This window comes from Chiloscyllium plagiosum, chromosome 31 (assembly GCF_004010195.1).
Source record: "Chiloscyllium plagiosum isolate BGI_BamShark_2017 chromosome 31, ASM401019v2, whole genome shotgun sequence".
NCBI classification, from domain to species: domain Eukaryota; kingdom Metazoa; phylum Chordata; class Chondrichthyes; order Orectolobiformes; family Hemiscylliidae; genus Chiloscyllium; species Chiloscyllium plagiosum.
In genome coordinates this window covers 12,413,446-12,423,075 of record NC_057740.1, presented here as the reverse complement: position 1 = coordinate 12,423,075, position 9,630 = coordinate 12,413,446, and positions in this window count along the sequence as shown.

The following is a 9,630-nucleotide window of genomic DNA, read 5'->3' as shown; positions in this document are numbered from 1 at the left end:
TTCCTGGTGGTGGAATTTGAATAAAGATTCGTGCACTTCGTGTCTTTCACTGTGTCTCACACCTGCGCACACACACCATGGGTGCTGGGGATAAAATAAGCACTACCGCACTTAGGTGGTAATGTGGGGGTTAAATTTAAAAAAGGAAAAAAATAAATAAATAAATAGGGATTCACACAGCACTGCCCTTTAAAAGAAAAAAAAAGAAAAAAAAATATCAGCATCCTTCCCATTTGCCACTGGGCGGTGGGGATCCCCAGTGGAGGGCTTTCTACGCGGGAGTCCTCCCCCTTTCTCTCGGGGATCTGGGGTGGAGGGTGCTGCATGCAGCAGTCTCCTGCAACCGCAGATTGCGGTGGTTCACGGACTCCCAGCCCAACTGCTTGTTCTGTGGCGCTGTGGAGTCCGTGGACCACGTGTATATTGGGTGTGGGTGTTTGCACTCCCTTTTTGATTTTCTTAAAAACCTCCTCCTCTGCTTTTGGTTGCACTTCAGTACCACGCTCCTGATCTTCGGACACCCGGTACGGAGGAGGGAGGGCAGATCTGATGACTTCCTTGTGGGTCTGCTCCTGGGCCTGGCCAAACTGGCCATCAACAAGTCCAGGCAGCGGGCAGTGGAGGGGGTGGTTAGGGCCGACTGCCTGCCCCTCTTCCGCGGTTATGTTAGGGCCCGGGTGTCCTTGGAGAAGGAGCACGCGGTGTCTACCAACACCCTGGAGTTGTTCAGGGAGAGGTGGGTGCCGCAGAGAGTGGAGTGCATTATTTCCCCCTCCAACTCTATTTTGATTTAATCCCTGCCCTCCCCTTCACTGTTTTGATCACACAGCACTGCCCTTTGATGTGAAGGGCAGTGCTTGTCAGTGGCCACTTGGGTGTTTTCCTATCTTCCTGGTGGTGGAAATTGAATAAAGATTCGTGCACTTTGTGTCTTTCACTGTGTCTCACACCTGCACCACACACACACCATGGGTGCTGGGGAAAAAATAAGCACTACCGCAGTTAGGCAGTAGTGTGGGGGTTAAAAAAAATGAAACAGGAATGACACTCAGCACTGCACTTTGGTGTGAAGAAAAAAGAGAAAAAAAAGAAAAAAAGAGAATATCAGCATCCTTCACTTTGTTAATTTCAGTTTTCAGAAGGAAAAAAAATCAGTAACACTTGATGGAACCTTGCTGAGCTTATCTTGTATAACTTACTGTGGGATCCCTGCTCAAATCGATGCTCTTGTTACTTTTTTTTGCATGTTTTTTTCTCAGATGTCCACATATTGGGGTCAGGTGGCCAGCAGCAAAAATTCTTACAAGACTGGCTAAGAGTTAAAATCAACCATCCTGTGAATTGTGGTCACTGACTTTAGGTTAAAATTGCAGCCAGGAAATGTTGTGACCTGGAGTTTCCTGTGTCCACCAAATAACACAAGAGTCACGATGTCTCTAGACATACTGGCACCATATATATATGGGGCATGGAATGTCGCTCTTTATGACTTGGGAGTTGTTTACCAGTAAATTCCATTGGCTGGGATCGAACAATGTGATTGGGATTTGATCATTCATTGGCTGAGTGCCAGAGAAATTTCTGGAAACCGAGCACAGTTTGAGATAAATTAGCAGATTTTCGTCTTTTGAGACCAACATTTGAGAAGTATGTGTCCTGAATGACCTTCAGAGAACACAAACAACAATAAAGTGAGATCTACGTGGAGAACAAAATTGGCAACTTTACTTAAATTGAGTAGTCTTTGATTCAAGCCAAATTTAATGTGGTTAAAGTTAGGATTAAGTATGAATTAAGTCATGCATGGTAATGTGAAGTTTAACAAAGTGAGTTAAAGCTGAAGTTGTTAGATTAAATAAAAAGTAAATGTTGCAATGATTGTATGTTTTGTAAAAAGCATTATACTTAAAGAGCTAAAATAAAGAAGGGTCTGTTTAATTAAATTCTGACTGTCACACAAGAGAAGATTATCTGGGTAAAAGGTTTGGATACTCCTTGTCGGGCAACTATATCCATGATAACTTTTCATTCTCTTGTAATCTGTATCCATTGCCTTTTGATGAAGGGAATTCCAAAGATTCTGAAATCTTTATGAGGAATAGAATCTCATATCTGTCTTCAATCGGTGACCTCTTATTTTTAAATTATGACCCCTAGATCTAGACTCTCCCAAAAGAGGAAACCTGTTTTCTACATCTACCTGGTCAGTCCCCTCAGGATCTTATACGTTTGACCTCTTCTAAACTCCAGAGGTTCCAGGCCCAGACTGTCTTTCCTCAGAAGGTAAACCACTCGTTCCAGATATGAGTCTCTGAATAGTGACATGGTGGCTCAGTGGTTAGCAGGGAGATGGGTTTGATTCCACCCTTAGGCGACTGTCTGTGTGGAGTTTGTACGTTCTCCCCCACTGGGTGCTCCGGTTTCCTTCAGCAGTACATAGATGTGCAGGTTAAGTGGATTGGCCATGCTAAATCATTCCCTGGTGTCCAGGGAGGTGTAGGTTAGGTGATTTCACTGTAGCACATGTTACAGGATAGTTCTGGGTGGGATACGTTGGGTGGGTTGGTGCAGACTCATTGGGATGAATGTTTCTGCACTGTAGGGATTATATGATCTGCTGCAATACGTTAACATGTAGTTGCAGTTGGCATGTATTGAATTCATTGATGCGTGGACGGAGAGGGATGAAGGTAAGGTCTTGGGCTTTTACCCGAAACATCGATTTTCATGCTCTCGGATGCTGCCTGACCTGCTGTGCTTTTCCAGCACCACTCTAATCTTGACTGCAATGCATTAACATCCTTCCATAGGTATGGTGATCAGCACTGCACATGGAACTATTTGATATGTTAGGGTACGGAGTGGGTGGGGAATGGGGGCATGTAAAATATTTCAAGTCACCAGTCCACTGCCTTCAGTTCCAGCCCGACTTGGTCCACATAAATGAGGGTTGTTGTGGACCACCCCACCCAGTATTGATTCCTGGATAATTGAGACTCATTCTGGGGAAGGTGGGACCTCGACAAACAGGAAGGTCCTCACCTGAACCAGAGGGATAGCAATATCCTGGGGTGGGGTGGGGGGGAGTGGGAATTTGCTAATGCTCTTTGGTGGGGGGCAGGGTTAAACTAATGCAGCAGAGGGATGGGAACCTGAATTGTATTTCCACTATACAGGAGGTTGAGAGTACTGAGTCAGGGATAGGTTTACAAGGTCACAAGAGGGTACCAGCAATCAGTATATTGGTTTGAAATGTGTGTACTTCAATGCCAGGAGCATCCAGAATAGGGTGGGTGAACTTGCAGCATGGCTTGGTGCCTGGGATTTCAATGTTGTAGCCATTTCAAAGTCATGGCTAGAGGAGGGACAGGAATGGTTGTTGCAGATTCCGGGATTTAGATGTTTCAGCAAGAACAGAGAAGATGGTGAAAGAGGCGGGGGTGTGGCATTGTTAACAAGGGAAACATTACAGCAGCTGAGAGTATGTTTGAGAACTCATCCACTGAGGTAGTTTGCGCTGAGGTTAGAAACAAGAATGGAGAGGTCACCTTGTTGGAAGTTTTCTATAGCTGAAAATGTGTTGCTGGAAAAGCGCAGCAGGTCAGGCCGCATCCAAGGAACAGGAGAATCGACGTTTCAGGCATAAGCCCTTCTTCAGGAATGAGGAAAGTGTGCCCAGCAGGCTAAGATAAAAGGTAGGGAGGAGGGACTTGGGGGAGTGGCGTTGGAAATGCGATAGGTGGAAGGAGGTCAAGGTGAGGGTGATAGGCCGGAGTGGGGTGGGGGCGGAGAGGTCAGGAAGAAGATTGCAGGTTAGGAAGGTGCTGAGTTCGATGGATTAGACTGAGACAAGGTGGGGGGAGGGGAAATGAGGAAACTGGAGAAATCTGAGTTCATCCCTTGTGGTTAGAGGGTTCCTAGGCGGAAGATGAGGCGCTCTTCCGCCAACCGTCGTGTTGCTATGGTCTGGTGATGGAGGAGTCCAAGGACCTGCATGGCCATGGTGGAGTGGGAGGGGGAGTTGAAGTGTTGAGCCACGGGGTGGTTGGGTTGGTTGGTCCGGGTGTCCCAGAGGTGTTCTCTGAACCGTTCCGCAAGTAGGCGGCCTGTTTTCTATAGACCTACGAATTGTTCCAGAGATGTACAGGAAAGGATAGCAAAGATGATTCTCAATAGGAGTGAGTAACAGGGTAGTTGTTATCGGGGACTTTAACTTCCCCAATATTGACTGGGAATGTTATAGTTCAACTAGTTTAAATGGACTAGTTTTTGTTCAATGTGGGCAGGAGGCTTTTCTGACACCGTATGTAGACAGGCCAACAAGGCCATATTGGATTTGGTACTGGGGAATGAACCTGGCCAGGTGTTAAATTTGGAGGTAGGTGAGCACTTTGGTGTTAGTGACCATAATTTGGTTATGTTTACAATAGCAATGGGCAGGGATAGGTATATACCGCAGGGAAAGAAGTATAACTAGGGTAAAGGCAATTATGATGCGATGAGACAAGATTTAGGATGCATAGGATGGGGAAGGAAACTGTAGGGAATGAACACTTTTGAAATGTGGAACTTAATCAAGGAACAGCTACTGCAGGTCCTTGATAAGTCTTTACCTATCAGGCAGGGAGGTAGTTGTCGAGAGAGGGAGCCATGGTTTACTAAAGAAGTTGAACCTCTTGTCAAGAGGAAGAGGAAGGCTTATGTGAGGATGAGGCATGAAGTCTCAGTTAGGGGACTTGAGAATTATGTTAGCCAGAAAAGATCTAAAGAGAGAACGAAGAAGAGCCAAGAGGGGTCATGAGAAGTTGTTGACAGATAGGATCAAGGAAAACCTTAAGGCCTTCTATAGGCAAATCAGGAATAAAAGAATGACTCGAGTAAGATCAGGGCCAGTCAAAGATAGTAGTGGAAAGTTGGGTGTGGAATCTGAGGACATAGGGGAAGCACTTAATGAATACTTTTCATCAGTATTCACATGGGAAAAGGGCATACAGAATACGGAGATACAGGCTACAAGCTTAGATGGGATTGAGGTTGACAAAGAGGAGGTTTTAGCAATTTTGGAAGATCTGAAAACAGATAAAACCCCGGGGCCGGATTGATTTATCCACGGACTCTCTGGGAAGCCATGGAGGAGAGAGCTTTTGATTTTAGTCTTTATGTTATCATCGTCGACAGGTGCAGTGCCAGAAGTCTGGAGGATAGCAAATGTCGTTCCCTTGTTTAAGAAGGGGAGTCAGGATAACCCTGGTAATCATAGGCCAGTGAGCCTTAGAACAGTGAATAAGGTGTTGGAAAAGGTTATAAGAGATAGGATTTATAAACATCTGGAAAGGAATAATTTGATTAGGGATAGTCAACATGGTTTTGTGAAGGGTAGGTCATGCCTCTTCGAGAAGGTGACAAAACAGATAGATGAAGGTAAGTGTATATGGTGTATGGATAGTCAACACGGTTTTGTGAAGGGTAGGTCATGCCTCACTAACCTTATTGAGTTCTTCGAGAAGGTGACAAAACAGATAGATGAAGGTAAGTGTATATGGTGTATATGGACTTCAATAAGGCGTTTGATAAGGTTCCACATGGTAGGCTATTGTACAAAATAAGGAATTTTGGGATTGAAGGTGATTTAGCAGTTTGGATCAGAAATTGTTTAGCTGAAATAAGACAGAGGGTGGTGGTTGATGGGAACTGTTCATCCTGGAGCTCAGTTACCAGTGGTGTGCTGCAAGGATCTGTTTTGGGGCCTCTGCTGTTTGTCATTTTTATAAATAACCTGGATGAGGGCTTAGAAGGATGGGTTAGGAAATTTGCAGACAACACTAAGGTAGGCAGAGTTGTGGATAATGCTGAAGGATACTGCGGGTTACAGAGGGACATAGATAAGATGCAGACTGGGCTGAGAAGTGGCAAATAGAGTTTAATGCGGAAAAGTGTGAGATAGTTCACTTCAGAAGAAGTAACAGAATGCAGAGTACGAGGCTAATGGTAAAATTCTTGGCAGTGTAGATAAACAGAGAGCTCTTGGTGTTCAGGTGCATAAATCCCTGAAAGTTGCCACTCAGGTTGATAGGGTTGTTAAGAAGGCAGAAGGTGTGTTGGCATTTATTGGTAAAGGGATTGAGTTTCGGACCATAAGGTTATGCTTCAACTGTACAAGACACTGGTAAGGCCGTACCTGGAGTACTGCGTGCAGTTCTGGTCACCACATTATTGGAAGGATGTGGAAGCTTTGGAAAGGGTTCAGAAGAGATTTACTATGATGTTGTCTGGTGTGGAAGGAAGGTCTTATGAGGAAAGGCTGAGCAAACTGAGGCAGTTTTCATTGGTGAGAAGAAGGTTGAGAGGTGACAATGGAGACATATAAGATAATCAGAGGGTTAGATAGGGTGGACAGTGACAGCCTTTTTCCTCAGATGGTGAAGGCTAACATGAGGGAAATAGCTTTAAATTGAGGGGTGATAAACTTAGGACAAATATCAAGGGTAGTTTGTTTACTCAGAGAATTATAGGTGCATGGATCGGCCTGCCTGCAACAGTAGTAGACTCGTCGACATTAAGAGCATTTAAGTGGGCATTGGATGTACATATGAATAATAATGGAATGGTGTAGGTTTGATTGGCAAGAGATTAATTTCACAGGTCGGCATAACATTAAGGGGTGAAGGGCCTGTACTGCGCTGTAATGTTCTATGTTCTATGACCATACATTCCCTTTGTGCCTTTCTGACCAACCTCTGAAACCTAACACCCATTCGCCCTCGCTTTCAGTCTCTTTTGTGTCAAACTCCATTCTGGCCAAGAAACCTGTTTCACCATGTCCGACGGCTGAGGTAGTTCATAGAACCATAATTGTGGATACAAGCCATTTGGCCCATCTGGTCCACACTGACCCACCAAAGAGCATCCCAACCAGATCCATCCATATCCTACAGTTCCCATGGCTAACTCCACTTAGCCTACACATCCCTGAGCACTATGTGCAATTTCCCATGGCCAATCCACCTAACCCGCACATCTTTGGATTGTGGGAGGAAACCAGAGCAGCTCGCTGAAAACCACATTGACACAAGAAGAATGTGCAAACTCCACACAGACAGTCGCTCGAGGGTGGAATTGAACCTAGGTCTCTGACGCTGTCAGGCAGCAGTGTTACCCACTGAGCCACTGTGCCGCCCCCAGTAGGTCTCTGTGGGACCACTCGCGTTCTGAGCAGCACATTCAGCAGTGAGTTCTGGCGTAATTCAGACTACAAGAGCAACCTCGTGGACAAACAGGTCTCAAGAGTGGATCTTCCTCTCGATGAGGGGGTGGACTTCGGGCCTTTTGCTTGTCAAGACCACCTGAAGAATTATATTGCTACAGCGAAGTCTTTTTCAGAGTCTGACACCTTGCCTCTAGTTTTGGTGGAGTGGCAATACTCCCTGTCATTCCCCCAACCACTCCACAGCAGCCTCCATAATCCCACCATGCTGTAACACCCACATCCCTTACCTCTCTTACCTTTCCCTTCTTCCCAAAATTACATCCTTGGAAAATCAAAACTTTGTACTATCTACATGGCTCTTTCACTTTGCCTTTCTCCTCTTGGTTTGAATCTTCAAGGAATTATGTCTTGGCCATTCATGTAATTTTCTCTATAAAAAGAGCGCTCAATAGTAGAAGATACCATGCAAACCATGGATGGTAACCTTAGTTAGAGCAGGTAATGATGAAGTGAATTTCTGTATGCATTATTCAACACGGCTCGATCATTGAAAGATGCTTAGCCTTGAGCTAAACCTCAGTGCAATTTGTTCAGTGACTGTTTTGTATTTATGTAGTATCTATGAAAATAAAAAACCAAAACAGTCCATATGCTAAAGTTCTAATGATGCAAACTGGACTTAAAAATCCATAGCACCCACAGCAATGTCTATTATTTTCTGGTTCACTCCAAAAGACTTTGTCTAATTAACATCCATAAAGGTTATGCATTGCGTTACACAGCTCTGAGAAAAGGAATTATTTTGTTCTAATTTGTTCTTTAATTAAAATGTGGCTATTAAGAGAAACAGAAATCACCAGAAATTGTAAGCAATGTTAAACAGAATGGCAGAGTTAATTCTTAACTATGGCTTACGTGTCATGCAAACTAAGACATTTTGTTGTATGAGTATCCATTGTGATGTTGACATTGTGCCATTTTATGTTCCTTTTTATTAACGTTGAAAAGCTTACATAAAGAGCCAACTGCAAATACAGGATGGAAACGATAAGCAAAGCCACAATTTAATTGAAGTGATACAGACAAGAAGGTCCCAGATTTAATTCTTGCTCCAGGGTTCCCTTGTTCTCATCTGGCTGTTAAAAAACTCAGCATGTTTTAGATTTGATGGGGAAAATCAGCACAATTCCCATACTTTATAATAAAACAATCATACATATACTGAAGGAAGGTGATGTGTGTTAATGATAATATCACTGAACTAACAAACCCTGACAAATACTTTAGGGACGTAAGTTCAATATCAACATGTCTACTGGCAGAATTTAAATTTAATGAATAAATCCAGAATGAAACACTATGCTCTGTAATAAAAAAAACTATTACTGGAGAAGAGTAGGTAAGCAGTCAGTCCTGAGTCAGGCAGTCAGCAATACTTAGATGAGTGGGAGAACAGAGACCCCTAAACAGGCAAGTTGAAAGAAACAGTGAAACAAGGCACAGTGTATTGGGACAAGTTAAATATTCTTGTATCATTCAAGGAAACAACAAACATTGGAGTTTGACTCTATCAAAGGAACTAAAGACCTCTCACACATAGAATACTATATTTGCAGACATTTGAAACACCAGGTGGGTTCACTATCTGAGCAGACCCCTATTTACCTTCAGCAGAAAGACCTCAGATGGTGGTCTTTCCCCATTGAACCTCAATGGCAGATGTCCCAAGCTTTAGTGTGTACATAGTCCTCAACCTTGGAATGTGCCAGTCTGCTACACTCAGTCAAAGTCAACTCCTGTTCTAGAGGACCAACACATTTCAGGCAGACCAAAGAACATCTTTCACTGAGCTGATGGTCCTCCAGGCGCAGTTGATGTTTGTCCTGAAAAATGGACTATAGAGAACAGAGTCCCATGCCATAGAGCTGTTTGGGTCAAACCTCGACAAAAAAACCACTGCATTTTTCTCCAGACTTCCATTGCAAAGGCACATTCCAGAATGAGATGTGAAAGTCTCTACCCCATCCAACAGCTGCTTCAAGAACAGTGTAGGATGGCACAGTCTGGGCTAGTGTAGGTTAGGTGGGCTTGGATCGGCGCAACATCGAGGGCCAAAGGGCCTGTACTGCGCTGTATTCTTCTATGTTCTATAACCTGGCATATGTGAAGGATCACACAGGTCTCACATGTCTTTCTCAGCACCAGCCAAGCATTATCTTATTAGCATTTCCTTGATATGCTAATATACAGAACAGGGTAAAAACAATGACTGCAGATGCTGGAAACCAGATTCTGGATTAGTGTTGCTGGAAGAGCACAGCAGTTCAGGCAGCATCCAAGGAGCAGCGAAATCGACGTTTCGGGCAAAAGCCCTTCATCAGGAATAAAGGCAGAGAGCCTGAAGCGTTGGAGAGATAAGCTAG